Genomic DNA, 13,433 nt, shown 5'->3' on the forward strand with positions numbered 1-13,433 from the left:
AAAAGAGAATTACCATAGGATCCAGCAATCCCACTTCTGGGCATATACCCAGAGAAAACCATAAATCACAAAGACACATTCACCACAATGTTCATTGCAGCACTATTTACAATAGCCAGGTAATGGAAGCAACCTAAATGCCCACAGACAGACGAATGGATAAAGATGTGGTACATATATAAAATGGAATATTACTCAGCCATAAAAAGGAATGAAACTGGGTCCTTTGTAGAGAAGTTGATGGATCTAGAGACTGTCATACAGAGTGAAGTAAGTCAGAAAGAGAAAAACAAATATTGTATACTAATGCCTATATGTGGAACCTAGAAAAATGGTACAGATGAACTGGTTTGCAGGGCAGAAATAGAGACACAGAGGTAGAGAACAGACGTATGGACACAAAGTGGGGGAAGCCATGGGGTGGTGGTGGTGGGATGAGTTGGGAGATTGGGATTGACCTGTATACATGTATAGGCATAAAATAGATAACTAATAATAACCTACTGTATAAAAAAATAAACAAAATTAAATTTCAAAATTTTTAAAAATAAAATGTAAAAATAAAACAGAAAAAAAGTTCTTCCATTCACACTGATGTATATATAACAATGAATTATTTCCATGCTTATATCTATAAATACATAAAAGAGGAATAAAATCTAACTTGAACCAAAAAAGAAAAAAAAAAAACTGAACCTAACAGTTATACAGAGGAAAACACTACCAAGGCACTTGCTCCAGTGGTAAACAATTCTGAAATTGGTCAGAGGTGGGGAATCATCTCCCATACAGCCAGCAGCCCCACCCGCCCACGCAAGGAGCGTCCTTATTGCAAAGCTGGGAGACCGTGCCCAGGCCTCTGTGAGTAAAGGGGAGCGGAGCCCCAGGCCAGATGCTGCTGAACTGTTCCCACCCTTCCCAGGTGAAACACCTGAATATGTACAAGGGCTTGAAAGCCTAGAGGGAGGGCCGTGGAGCCACACCAGCGACGGCACGCAGGCCAACTTGGTGCCTGCAGGTCAGCCAGGATGGTCCTGGCCACGGGCGCTCTTCTGGAAGCTTTCCATTGCCCTGCCTGAGATACCCCTCCTGTCCCGGCCCCCACTCCTTTTTTTCCTTCCTCACCTCAGCCCGGAGAGATATTCCAGTGGAAGTTATGGGTGACACATCCTCTCCTTTACAGGTGGCAGCCTGGCAACTCCTGCCGAAAGTCCAGCAGAGCCCCACTCACACCGGGCCACCCTCAAAGCCGTGGACCCTCCCACCCTCCCACCAGCACAGCCCCGAGACTGCTGACGGGGCAGAGAATATGGAGTCAGGCACAGCTGCAGGGGCTATTGCTGCCTGGAGTGCTGTTTATATTGACCTCAACCCAGGCACACCTGGGGAGGGCTTGCCGGCAGGGTCAGGCTGCCCAGGGCAGCTAATCCTCAGCCCTCAGGGAATCACATTGCAGAAAATGGACCTCGCTAAGACAGAATATTCGCCAAGGAAAAAAAGGACACAATGCCATTTGCAGCACCGTAGATGAGTCTCGAGGTAATCACGTGACTTGGAGTAAGTCAGAAACTGAAAGACACATATCGTATCATATCACTTATAGGTGTTACCTATAAATTGATACCAGGGCAGATATTTCCACGGAGAAGGGCAATCACAGATTCATTAAAGAAACTTATGGTTCACCAAAGGAAAGGTGTGAGGATTGAATTCATTACGATATTGGGGTTAACAGACATATACAAACACAGTAGACGTATATAATCACCAAAGACCTACGGAGTACCAAGAGAAGACTACTCAACATTCTGTCATAACGTACATGGGAAAAGGATCCCAGGAAGAACAGACATATGTATATGTGTAAAAGAACCACCTCTTGCACACCTACAACAAGCTAAACGTTGTACTCAAACTTGCTGTAATAAAAAATAAAAGATTAAATTAAAAACAAGAACAAGAAGTAGTGAGACACACTTGAGGGGCTTTCTCCTGGCACATTCCGTTCTACATGCCAATCTAGAACGCGACTTCCATTGAGGCTCTGCTGCCCTAGTAACCAGATTTGGTAAGGGAGAACTGCTGCCACCTTGTGGCCGTTTCTCACAACTGCAGCTTTAATCCCAGCGCTAATGGTCAGTGGATATTCCAAATCATTACCGGCCTGTAAATGACACCTGCCCTGAAAACAAATCCTGGGGTCATATATCGACCAAAAAATTCAAAAGACGTCCATATTTCAAAACGACAGTTTCAAGAGGCATATTTCACGCACATTAGTGTTCTGCTTCTTTTGCTTTCTTTCTTTCTTTGTTAAAAAAACGGGAATGGAAAAAGGCAACCCTCAGAATGGGCGAAAACGTTCACAAACGAATCAATGGACAAAGGTTTAATCTCCACTATATATAAACAGCTCATGCAGCTTAATATTAATAAAACAAACAACCCAATACAAAAATGGGCAGAAGATCTAAAGAGACGTTTCTTCAAAGAAGTCACAGAGATGGCCAAGACGCACATGAGAAGCTGCTCAACATCACTAATTATCAGAGAAATGCAAATCAAAACTACAATGTGGTAAGACCTCACACCTGTTAGAATCGGCATCATCAGATAATGTACAAACAACAAATTCTGGGGAGGGTGTGGACAAAAGGAACCCTCTTCCGCTATTGGTGGGAATGTAAATTGATACAGTCACTATGGAGAACAGTATGGAGGTTCCTTTAAAAAACTAAAAAGAGAATTACCATAGGATCCAGCAATCCCACTTCTGGGCATATACCCAGAGAAAACCATAAATCACAAAGACACATTCACCACAATGTTCATTGCAGCACTATTTACAATAGCCAGGTAATGGAAGCAACCTAAATGCCCACAGACAGACGAATGGATAAAGATGTGGTACATATATAAAATGGAATATTACTCAGCCATAAAAAGGAATGAAACTGGGTCATTTGTAGAGAAGTTGATGGATCTAGAGACTGTCATACAGAGTGAAGTAAGTCAGAAAGAGAAAAACAAATATTGTATACTAATGCCTATATGTGGAACCTAGAAAAATGGTACAGATGAACTGGTTTGCAGGGCAGAAATGGAGACACAGAGGTAGAGAACAGACGTATGGACACAAAGTGGGGGAAGCCATGGGGTGGTGGTGGTGGGATGAGTTGGGAGATTGGGATTGACCTGTATACATGTATAGGCACAAAATAGATAACTAATAATAACCTACTGTATAAAAAAATAAACAAAATTAAATTTCAAAATTTTTAAAAATAAAATGTAAAAATAAAACAGAAAAAAAGTTCTTCCATTCACACTGATGTATATATAACAATGAATTATTTCCATGCTTATATCTATAAATACATAAAAGAGGAATAAAATCTAACTTGAACCAAAAAAGAAAAAAAAAAAAACTGAACCTAACAGTTATACAGAGGAAAACACTACCAAGGCACTTGCTCCAGTGGTAAACAATTCTGAAATTGGTCAGAGGTGGGGAATCATCTCCCATACAGCCAGCAGCCCCACCCGCCCACGCAAGGAGCGTCCTTATTGCAAAGCTGGGAGACCGTGCCCAGGCCTCTGTGAGTAAACGTGAGCTGAGCCCCAGGCCAGATGCTGCTGAACTGTTCTCACCCTTCCCAGGTGAAACACCTGAATATGTACAAGGGCTTGAAAGCCTAGGGGGAGGGACGTGGAGCCACACCAGCGACGGCACGCAGGCCAACTTGGTGCCTGCAGGTCAGCCAGGATGGTCCTGGCCACGGGCGCTCTTCTGGAAGCTTTCCATTGCCCTGCCTGAGATACCCCTCCTGTCCCGGCCCCCACTCCTTTTTTTCCTTCCTCACCTCAGCCCGGAGAGATATTCCAGTGGAAGTTATGGGTGACACATCCTCTCCTTTACAGGTGGCAGCCTGGCAACTCCTGCCGAAAGTCCAGCAGAGCCCCCCTCACACCGGGCCACCCTCAAAGCCGTGGACCCTCCCACCCTCCCACCAGCACAGCCCCGAGACTGCTGACGGGGCAGAGAATATGGAGTCAGGCACAGCTGCAGGGGCTATTGCTGCCTGGAGTGCTGTTTATATTGACCTCAACCCAGGCACACCTGGGGAGGGCTTGCCGGCAGGGTCAGGCTGCCCAGGGCAGCTAATCCTCAGCCCTCAGGGAATCACATTGCAGAAAATGGACCTCGCTAAGACAGAATATTCGCCAAGGAAAAAAAGGACACAATGCCATTTGCAGCACCGTAGATGAGTCTCGAGGTAATCACGTGACTTGGAGTAAGTCAGAAACTGAAAGACACATATCGTATCATATCACTTATAGGTGTTACCTATAAATTGATACCAGGGCAGATATTTCCACGGAGAAGGGCAATCACAGATTCATTAAAGAAACTTATGGTTCACCAAAGGAAAGGTGTGAGGATTGAATTCATTACGATATTGGGGTTAACAGACATATACAAACACAGTAGACGTATATAATCACCAAAGACCTACGGAGTACCAAGAGAAGACTACTCAACATTCTGTCATAACGTACATGGGAAAAGGATCCCAGGAAGAACAGACATATGTATATGTGTAAAAGAACCACCTCTTGCACACCTACAACAAGCTAAACGTTGTACTCAAACTTGCTGTAATAAAAAATAAAAGATTAAATTAAAAACAAGAACAAGAAGTAGTGAGACACACTTGAGGGGCTTTCTCCTGGCACATTCCGTTCTACATGCCAATCTAGAACGCGACTTCCATTGAGGCTCTGCTGCCCTAGTAACCAGATTTGGTAAGGGAGAACTGCTGCCACCTTGTGGCCGTTTCTCACAACTGCAGCTTTAATCCCAGCGCTAATGGTCAGTGGATATTCCAAATCATTACCGGCCTGTAAATGACACCTGCCCTGAAAACAAATCCTGGGGTCATATATCGACCAAAAAATTCAAAAGACGTCCATATTTCAAAACGACAGTTTCAAGAGGCATATTTCACGCACATTAGTGTTCTGCTTCTTTGGCTTTCTTTCTTTCTTTGTTAAAAAAACGGGAATGGAAAAAGGCAACCCTCAGAATGGGCGAAAACGTTCACAAACGAATCAATGGACAAAGGTTTAATCTCCAATATATATAAACAGCTCATGCAGCTTAATATTAATAAAACAAACAACCCAATACAAAAATGGGCAGAAGATCTAAAGAGACGTTTCTTCAAAGAAGTCACAGAGATGGCCAAGACGCACATGAGAAGCTGCTCAACATCACTAATTATCAGAGAAATGCAAATCAAAACTACAATGTGGTAAGACCTCACACCTGTTAGAATCGGCATCATCAGATAATGTACAAACAACAAATTCTGGGGAGGGTGTGGACAAAAGGAACCCTCTTCCGCTATTGGTGGGAATGTAAATTGATACAGTCACTATGGAGAACAGTATGGAGGTTCCTTTAAAAAACTAAAAAGAGAATTACCATAGGATCCAGCAATCCCACTTCTGGGCATATACCCAGAGAAAACCATAAATCACAAAGACACATTCACCACAATGTTCATTGCAGCACTATTTACAATAGCCAGGTAATGGAAGCAACCTAAATGCCCACAGACAGACGAATGGATAAAGATGTGGTACATATATAAAATGGAATATTACTCAGCCATAAAAAGGAATGAAACTGGGTCATTTGTAGAGAAGTTGATGGATCTAGAGACTGTCATACAGAGTGAAGTAAGTCAGAAAGAGAAAAACAAATATTGTATACTAATGCCTATATGTGGAACCTAGAAAAATGGTACAGATGAACTGGTTTGCAGGGCAGAAATGGAGACACAGAGGTAGAGAACAGACGTATGGACACAAAGTGGGGGAAGCCATGGGGTGGTGGTGGTGGGATGAGTTGGGAGATTGGGATTGACCTGTATACATGTATAGGCACAAAATAGATAACTAATAATAACCTACTGTATAAAAAAATAAACAAAATTAAATTTCAAAATTTTTAAAAATAAAATGTAAAAATAAAACAGAAAAAAAGTTCTTCCATTCACACTGATGTATATATAACAATGAATTATTTCCATGCTTATATCTATAAATACATAAAAGAGGAATAAAATCTAACTTGAACCAAAAAAGAAAAAAAAAAAAACTGAACCTAACAGTTATACAGAGGAAAACACTACCAAGGCACTTGCTCCAGTGGTAAACAATTCTGAAATTGGTCAGAGGTGGGGAATCATCTCCCATACAGCCAGCAGCCCCACCCGCCCACGCAAGGAGCGTCCTTATTGCAAAGCTGGGAGACCGTGCCCAGGCCTCTGTGAGTAAACGTGAGCTGAGCCCCAGGCCAGATGCTGCTGAACTGTTCTCACCCTTCCCAGGTGAAACACCTGAATATGTACAAGGGCTTGAAAGCCTAGGGGGAGGGACGTGGAGCCACACCAGCGACGGCACGCAGGCCAACTTGGTGCCTGCAGGTCAGCCAGGATGGTCCTGGCCACGGGCGCTCTTCTGGAAGCTTTCCATTGCCCTGCCTGAGATACCCCTCCTGTCCCGGCCCCCACTCCTTTTTTTCCTTCCTCACCTCAGCCCGGAGAGATATTCCAGTGGAAGTTATGGGTGACACATCCTCTCCTTTACAGGTGGCAGCCTGGCAACTCCTGCCGAAAGTCCAGCAGAGCCCCACTCACACCGGGCCACCCACAAAGCCGTGGACCCTCCCACCCTCCCACCAGCACAGCCCCGAGACTGCTGACGGGGCAGAGAATATGGAGTCAGGCACAGCTGCAGGGGCTATTGCTGCCTGGAGTGCTGTTTATATTGACCTCAACCCAGGCACACCTGGGGAGGGCTTGCCGGCAGGGTCAGGCTGCCCAGGGCAGCTAATCCTCAGCCCTCAGGGAATCACATTGCAGAAAATGGACCTCGCTAAGACAGAATATTCGCCAAGGGAAAAAAGGACACAATGCCATTTGCAGCACCGTAGATGAGTCTCGAGGTAATCACGTGACTTGGAGTAAGGCAGAAAGTGAAAGACACATACCGTATCATATCACTTATAGGTGTTACCTATAAATTGATACCAGGGCAGATATTTCCACGGAGAAGGGCAATCACAGATTCATTAAAGAAACTTATGGTTCACCAAAGGAAAGGTGTGAGGATTGAATTCATTACGATATTGGGGTTAACAGACATATACAAACACAGTAGACGTATATAATCACCAAAGACCTACGGAGTACCAAGAGAAGACTACTCAACATTCTGTCATAACGTACATGGGAAAAGGATCCCAGGAAGAACAGACATATGTATATGTGTAAAAGAACCACCTCTTGCACACCTACAACAAGCTAAACGTTGTACTCAAACTTGCTGTAATAAAAAATAAAAGATTAAATTAAAAACAAGAACAAGAAGTAGTGAGACACACTTGAGGGGCTTTCTCCTGGCACATTCCGTTCTACATGCCAATCTAGAACGCGACTTCCATTGAGGCTCTGCTGCCCTAGTAACCAGATTTGGTAAGGGAGAACTGCTGCCACCTTGTGGCCGTTTCTCACAACTGCAGCTTTAATCCCAGCGCTAATGGTCAGTGGATATTCCAAATCATTACCGGCCTGTAAATGACACCTGCCCTGAAAACAAATCCTGGGGTCATATATCGACCAAAAAATTCAAAAGACGTCCATATTTCAAAACGACAGTTTCAAGAGGCATATTTCACGCACATTAGTGTTCTGCTTCTTTTGCTTTCTTTCTTTCTTTGTTAAAAAAACAGGAATGGAAGAAGGCAACCCTCAGAATGGGCGAAAACGTTCACAAACGAACCAATGGACAAAGGTTTAATCTCCACTATATATAAACAGCTCATGCAGCTTAATATTAATAAAACAAAGAACCCAATACAAAAATGGGCAGAAGATCTAAAGAGACGTTTCTTCAAAGAAGTCACAGAGATGGCCAAGACGCACATGAGAAGCTGCTCAACATCACTAATTATTAGAGAAATGCAAATCAAAACTACAATGAGGTAAGACCTCACACGTGTTAGAATCGGCATCATCAGATAATGTACAAACAACAAATTCTGGGGAGGGTGTGGACAAAAGGAACCCTCTTCCGCTATTGGTGGGAATGTAAATTGATACAGTCACTATGGAGAACAGTATGGAGGTTCCTTTAAAAAACTAAAAAGAGAATTACCATAGGATCCAGCAATCCCACTTCTGGGCATATACCCAGAGAAAACCATAAATCACAAAGACACATTCACCACAATGTTCATTGCAGCACTATTTACAATAGCCAGGTAATGGAAGCAACCTAAATGCCCACAGACAGACGAATGGATAAAGATGTGGTACATATATAAAATGGAATATTACTCAGCCATAAAAAGGAATGAAACTGGGTCATTTGTAGAGAAGTTGATGGATCTAGAGACTGTCATACAGAGTGAAGTAAGTCAGAAAGAGAAAAACAAATATTGTATACTAATGCCTATATGTGGAACCTAGAAAAATGGTACAGATGAACTGGTTTGCAGGGCAGAAATAGAGACACAGAGGTAGAGAACAGACGTATGGACACAAAGTGGGGGAAGCCATGGGGTGGTGGTGGTGGGATGAGTTGGGAGATTGGGATTGACCTGTATACATGTATAGGCACAAAATAGATAACTAATAATAACCTACTGTATAAAAAAATAAACAAAATTAAATTTCAAAATTTTTAAAAATAAAATGTAAAAATAAAACAGAAAAAAAGTTCTTCCATTCACACTGATGTATATATAACAATGAATTATTTCCATGCTTATATCTATAAATACATAAAAGAGGAATAAAATCTAACTTGAACCAAAAAAGAAAAAAAAAAAAACTGAACCTAACAGTTATACAGAGGAAAACACTACCAAGGCACTTGCTCCAGTGGTAAACAATTCTGAAATTGGTCAGAGGTGGGGAATCATCTCCCATACAGCCAGCAGCCCCACCCGCCCACGCAAGGAGCGTCCTTATTGCAAAGCTGGGAGACCGTGCCCAGGCCTCTGTGAGTAAACGTGAGCTGAGCCCCAGGCCAGATGCTGCTGAACTGTTCTCACCCTTCCCAGGTGAAACACCTGAATATGTACAAGGGCTTGAAAGCCTAGGGGGAGGGACGTGGAGCCACACCAGCGACGGCACGCAGGCCAACTTGGTGCCTGCAGGTCAGCCAGGATGGTCCTGGCCACGGGCGCTCTTCTGGAAGCTTTCCATTGCCCTGCCTGAGATACCCCTCCTGTCCCGGCCCCCACTCCTTTTTTTCCTTCCTCACCTCAGCCCGGAGAGATATTCCAGTGGAAGTTATGGGTGACACATCCTCTCCTTTACAGGTGGCAGCCTGGCAACTCCTGCCGAAAGTCCAGCAGAGCCCCCCTCACACCGGGCCACCCTCAAAGCCGTGGACCCTCCCACCCTCCCACCAGCACAGCCCCGAGACTGCTGACGGGGCAGAGAATATGGAGTCAGGCACAGCTGCAGGGGCTATTGCTGCCTGGAGTGCTGTTTATATTGACCTCAACCCAGGCACACCTGGGGAGGGCTTGCCGGCAGGGTCAGGCTGCCCAGGGCAGCTAATCCTCAGCCCTCAGGGAATCACATTGCAGAAAATGGACCTCGCTAAGACAGAATATTCGCCAAGGAAAAAAAGGACACAATGCCATTTGCAGCACCGTAGATGAGTCTCGAGGTAATCACGTGACTTGGAGTAAGTCAGAAAGTGAAAGACACATATCGTATCATATCACTTATAGGTGTTACCTATAAATTGATACCAGGGCAGATATTTCCACGGAGAAGGGCAATCACAGATTCATTAAAGAAACTTATGGTTCACCAAAGGAAAGGTGTGAGGATTGAATTCATTACGATATTGGGGTTAACAGACATATACAAACACAGTAGACGTATATAATCACCAAAGACCTACGGAGTACCAAGAGAAGACTACTCAACATTCTGTCATAACGTACATGGGAAAAGGATCCCAGGAAGAACAGACATATGTATATGTGTAAAAGAACCACCTCTTGCACACCTACAACAAGCTAAACGTTGTACTCAAACTTGCTGTAATAAAAAATAAAAGATTAAATTAAAAACAAGAACAAGAAGTAGTGAGACACACTTGAGGGGCTTTCTCCTGGCACATTCCGTTCTACATGCCAATCTAGAACGCGACTTCCATTGAGGCTCTGCTGCCCTAGTAACCAGATTTGGTAAGGGAGAACTGCTGCCACCTTGTGGCCGTTTCTCACAACTGCAGCTTTAATCCCAGCGCTAATGGTCAGTGGATATTCCAAATCATTACCGGCCTGTAAATGACACCTGCCCTGAAAACAAATCCTGGGGTCATATATCGACCAAAAAATTCAAAAGTCGTCCATATTTCAAAACGACAGTTTCAAGAGGCATATTTCACGCACATTAGTGTTCTGCTTCTTTTGCTTTCTTTCTTTCTTTGTTAAAAAAACGGGAATGGAAGAAGGCAACCCTCAGAATGGGCGAAAACGTTCACAAACGAATCAATGGACAAAGGTTTAATCTCCACTATATATAAACAGCTCATGCAGCTTAATATTAATAAAACAAACAACCCAATACAAAAATGGGCAGAAGATCTAAAGAGACGTTTCTTCAAAGAAGTCACAGAGATGGCCAAGACGCACATGAGAAGCTGCTCAACATCACTAATTATTAGAGAAATGCAAATCAAAACTACAATGAGGTAAGACCTCACACCTGTTAGAATCGGCATCATCAGATAATGTACAAACAACAAATTCTGGGGAGGGTGTGGACAAAAGGAACCCTCTTCCGCTATTGGTGGGAATGTAAATTGATACAGTCACTATGGAGAACAGTATGGAGGTTCCTTTAAAAAACTAAAAAGAGAATTACCATAGGATCCAGCAATCCCACTTCTGGGCATATACCCAGAGAAAACCATAAATCACAAAGACACATTCACCACAATGTTCATTGCAGCACTATTTACAATAGCCAGGTAATGGAAGCAACCTAAATGCCCACAGACAGACGAATGGATAAAGATGTGGTACATATATAAAATGGAATATTACTCAGCCATAAAAAGGAATGAAACTGGGTCATTTGTAGAGAAGTTGATGGATCTAGAGACTGTCATACAGAGTGAAGTAAGTCAGAAAGAGAAAAACAAATATTGTATACTAATGCCTATATGTGGAACCTAGAAAAATGGTACAGATGAACTGGTTTGCAGGGCAGAAATAGAGACACAGAGGTAGAGAACAGACGTATGGACACAAAGTGGGGGAAGCCATGGGGTGGTGGTGGTGGGATGAGTTGGGAGATTGGGATTGACCTGTATACATGTATAGGCACAAAATAGATAACTAATAATAACCTACTGTATAAAAAAATAAACAAAATTAAATTTCAAAATTTTTAAAAATAAAATGTAAAAATAAAACAGAAAAAAAGTTCTTCCATTCACACTGATGTATATATAACAATGAATTATTTCCATGCTTATATCTATAAATACATAAAAGAGGAATAAAATCTAACTTGAACCAAAAAAGAAAAAAAAAAAACTGAACCTAACAGTTATACAGAGGAAAACACTACCAAGGCACTTGCTCCAGTGGTAAACAATTCTGAAATTGGTCAGAGGTGGGGAATCATCTCCCATACAGCCAGCAGCCCCACCCGCCCACGCAAGGAGCGTCCTTATTGCAAAGCTGGGAGACCGTGCCCAGGCCTCAGTGAGTAAACGTGAGCTGAGCCCCAGGCCAGATGCTGCTGAACTGTTCTCACCCTTCCCAGGTGAAACACCTGAATATGTACAAGGGCTTGAAAGCCTAGGGGGAGGGACGTGGAGCCACACCAGCGACGGCACGCAGGCCAACTTGGTGCCTGCAGGTCAGCCAGGATGGTCCTGGCCACGGGCGCTCTTCTGGAAGCTTTCCATTGCCCTGCCTGAGATACCCCTCCTGTCCCGGCCCCCACTCCTTTTTTTCCTTCCTCACCTCAGCCCGGAGAGATATTCCAGTGGAAGTTATGGGTGACACATCCTCTCCTTTACAGGTGGCAGCCTGGCAACTCCTGCCGAAAGTCCAGCAGAGCCCCCCTCACACCGGGCCACCCTCAAAGCCGTGGACCCTCCCACCCTCCCACCAGCACAGCCCCGAGACTGCTGACGGGGCAGAGAATATGGAGTCAGGCACAGCTGCAGGGGCTATTGCTGCCTGGAGTGCTGTTTATATTGACCTCAACCCAGGCACACCTGGGGAGGGCTTGCCGGCAGGGTCAGGCTGCCCAGGGCAGCTAATCCTCAGCCCTCAGGGAATCACATTGCAGAAAATGGACCTCGCTAAGACAGAATATTCGCCAAGGAAAAAAAGGACACAATGCCATTTGCAGCACCGTAGATGAGTCTCGAGGTAATCACGTGACTTGGAGTAAGTCAGAAAGTGAAAGACACATATCGTATCATATCACTTATAGGTGTTACCTATAAATTGATACCAGGGCAGATATTTCCACGGAGAAGGGCAATCACAGATTCATTAAAGAAACTTATGGTTCACCAAAGGAAAGGTGTGAGGATTGAATTCATTACGATATTGGGGTTAACAGACATATACAAACACAGTAGACGTATATAATCACCAAAGACCTACGGAGTACCAAGAGAAGACTACTCAACATTCTGTCATAACGTACATGGGAAAAGGATCCCAGGAAGAACAGACATATGTATATGTGTAAAAGAACCACCTCTTGCACACCTACAACAAGCTAAACGTTGTACTCAAACTTGCTGTAATAAAAAATAAAAGATTAAATTAAAAACAAGAACAAGAAGTAGTGAGACACACTTGAGGGGCTTTCTCCTGGCACATTCCGTTCTACATGCCAATCTAGAACGCGACTTCCATTGAGGCTCTGCTGCCCTAGTAACCAGATTTGGTAAGGGAGAACTGCTGCCACCTTGTGGCCGTTTCTCACAACTGCAGCTTTAATCCCAGCGCTAATGGTCAGTGGATATTCCAAATCATTACCGGCCTGTAAATGACACCTGCCCTGAAAACAAATCCTGGGGTCATATATCGACCAAAAAATTCAAAAGTCGTCCATATTTCAAAACGACAGTTTCAAGAGGCATATTTCACGCACATTAGTGTTCTGCTTCTTTTGCTTTCTTTCTTTCTTTGTTAAAAAAACGGGAATGGAAGAAGGCAACCCTCAGAATGGGCGAAAACGTTCACAAACGAATCAATGGACAAAGGTTTAATCTCCAATATATATAAACAGCTCATGCAGCTTAATATTAATAAAACAAACAACCCAATACAAAAATGGGCAGAAGATCTAAAGAGACGT

The sequence above is a fragment of the Mesoplodon bidens genome (assembly GCF_964165515.1).
Source record: "Mesoplodon bidens genome assembly, contig: HAP1_SCAFFOLD_97, whole genome shotgun sequence".
Lineage (NCBI taxonomy): Eukaryota > Metazoa > Chordata > Mammalia > Artiodactyla > Ziphiidae > Mesoplodon > Mesoplodon bidens.